The sequence below is a fragment of the Myotis davidii genome, unplaced genomic scaffold (genome assembly GCF_000327345.1).
Source record: "Myotis davidii unplaced genomic scaffold, ASM32734v1 scaffold1036, whole genome shotgun sequence".
In the NCBI taxonomy this organism is placed as follows: Eukaryota; Metazoa; Chordata; class Mammalia; order Chiroptera; family Vespertilionidae; genus Myotis; species Myotis davidii.
In genome coordinates, this window is record NW_006287260.1 from 660,348 (window position 1) to 663,399 (window position 3,052).

Genomic DNA, 3,052 nt, shown 5'->3' on the forward strand with positions numbered 1-3,052 from the left:
GGTCCACTGCTCCAGCCCCCCCTCCACTCCCCCAGCCACCAAGTACCTCTGCTGCCTCCTCTGTCCCCACCCCCGGCTTCAGAATTTAGCTTGAGAAATTCCCTGAATCCAGCAGCCCTCACCCCTGACCCGGCAGTCGCAGTTAATTAGAGGGTTATTGGGTTAAGTGAGGACACTTGGGTTAGGTACCAGGTCTGTTGCTTTTCATCTCCGAGCCTCAGATTTCGAAAACAAAAAATGACTGACTCCGGACTTTCAACGCTTGTTTTGAGGATTAAAAGAAGTAACTTGACATTTCTCCAAACACAATGTGTTTTATTGGTGATTTAAGTGTTTGTGGGCAGAGGGCCTAAACAAACAACAACAAAAGCACGTTTAAGCAATGCTAGGTCAAATCAAACATGTTCCACTGCATAACTTATCAGAGCCTTTAATGTGTTAATATACAATAAGCAGATGCAACATGACTCTAAGAAACCATAGAGCAGCGGTTCTCAACCTGTGGGTCGCGACCCCTTTGGGGGTCGAACGACCCTTTCACAGGGGTCGCCTAAGACCATCGGAAAACACAGATATAATTACATATTGTTTTTGTGATGAATCACTATGCTTTAATTATGTTCAATTTGTAACAATGAAATTGGGGGTCACCACAACATGAGGAACTGTATTAAAGGGTCGCGGCATTAGGAAGGTTGAGAACCACTGCCATAGAAGGAAGAGTTTCTCTGATCAATTTGATTACAGAGCCCTTATGGGTCTCTAATGGGCTGAGAGCCCCACTGGCTGTTCTGGGAGAGCTTTGTCACATGACCTCCTGGGTGGGCGGAGCTAGTGGGGGTGGCCTCTCTAGGCTGTCCTGGAGGTCAGCCTTATTGGTGGTCTTTGGGGGGAAAAGCAAAATTTCCCCAGCACATCTTCCCTCCCAGCGGCTTCCATTGGGGGACTGGGGCAGGAGGCCTGTGAACCCTCCCTCTAAGGGTTACTAAGAGATGAGGGGTCCCTCATGGTCACCCATCCCTTCCACAGCGACTCTCATTTCCACCTCACCCCTCAACATTCCCATTTAAAAATAAAATGATTATATTACACTTTCTAATTCCAAAATACTTTTATTATTTTTAAATTTTTATTTATTGATTTTAGAGAGAGCAGAAAGAAAACATCAATTTGTTGTTCCACTAACTTATGTATCCATTGGTTAATTCTTGTATGTGCCCTGACCAGGGATCGAACCCTCAACCTTGGCCTATCAGGATGCTGTAACTAACTGAGCTCTCCGACCAGGGCCAAAAGGTCTTTTAAAGATGTTTTTAAGAGAAGTTAAATCACTAAATCAAGAGCCTTCACCATTTCTGAATCTTTCTTCTCCAAGACTGGCCCCTCAGGCAGGATTTTTTTTTATTTTTATTGATTTCAGAGAGGAAGGGAGAAGGAGAGAGAGAGAAACATCAATGATGTAATGAATCATGGATCGGCCACCTCCTGCACGTCCCCCACTGGGGATCGAACCCATAACCCGGGCCTGTGCCCCTGACCGGGAACAAACCTGGGACCCTTCAGTCTGCAGGCCGATGCTCTGTCCACTGAGCCAAACTGGCCAGGGCCAGGCAGGATTTTGAGGGATGTGTTTAGAGCAGCCAGCCCCGCAAAACTGGGTCTTCCTAGGGCGGCTGCTTTCGCAAGGCCACAGGGAGAATGGCTGCAGGGAGAATGGCTGCAGGGCACCACGGGTGGGCAGGCTGCGGCTGCTCTGTGTCCCAGGTATTTCAGGCTGCTCGCGTGGGGCCCTGCCAGTGAACTTGCTGTGTGCAGCAGACCAGAAATGGCAGGTGAGCCAGTGGATTTGAATAAGTGCATTATTCTTGTCATGTATCCAGTGGCATCTAAATACTAGAGCTATTTAACATATAACAGTGGTTCTCAACCTGTGGGTCGCGACCCCTTTGGCGGTCGCACGAGCCTTTCACAGGGGTCGCCTAAGACCATCTTGCATATCAGATATTTGCATTACGATTCATAACAGTAGCAACATTACAGTTATGAAGTAGCAACGAAAATAATTTTATGGTTGGGTCACAACATGAGGAACTGTATTTAAAGGGCCAGAAGGTTGAGAACCACTGACATATAGTGTCATCCATTTACAAGTATATAAACAGGCTCTTACAGTTTGACATAATTCCTTTTTCTCCTTGAATACCTATTCTACTCTCCCCACAGAATTTTATCCTAATATAAATATTTTTACTTTCAGAAGTCTTTTACTGATCACAATATTATATGTTCCTGCAAGAAAATATTTGTGAAACAGAAATTTAATTTCTTTCTAGATTTAGATATTGGTAGTACTCAATTGATTAAAACAACTTAAATATATTATACACTTTAGCAGTTAATTACTAAATAATAAAAAAAAATTTTAGAAAATTTTCTCTTCCTATAGATGGGACTATTGTTTTTGTTTCCCCCAAGAATTCATGTATCCATGGGTATATATTACTTCTAGAATAAGACAGGGTTCAACATCAATTGCAACTTGTGATTATTATAAATGGAAGCACTGAGAAATCTTGTTCACACAAATAAGTGGATGGAAATGAAAGGCACTCTGTTAATCGCATTAAATGCCCAAAATTACAGTGGTCTATCGTCAAAAATTACTATTTAAAGATCTCACTCACTTTATACCTCTGGCCCCATAAAAGCTTCCATAAGCCCAGCCAGTGCGCTCAGTGGTTGAGCATCAGCCTATGAACCAGGAGGTCACAGTTCAGTTCCCGGTCTGGGCACATGCCCAGGTTTCGGGCTTGGTCCCCAGTGGGGGGTATGTGGGAGGCAGTCAATCCATGATTCTCATCATTGATGTTTCTCTCTCTCTCTCCCTCTCCTTTCCTCTCTGGAATCAATAAAATATATATATTTTTAAAAGCTTCCATAAAACTAACAGTAACAACGTCTTTTATTATTATGTAATAATCATGATTGTAATCGTGACTATTACTGCTGGCCCCTCCTCCAAGGCCTTCCTGGCCACCTGTCTGAAGCAGTC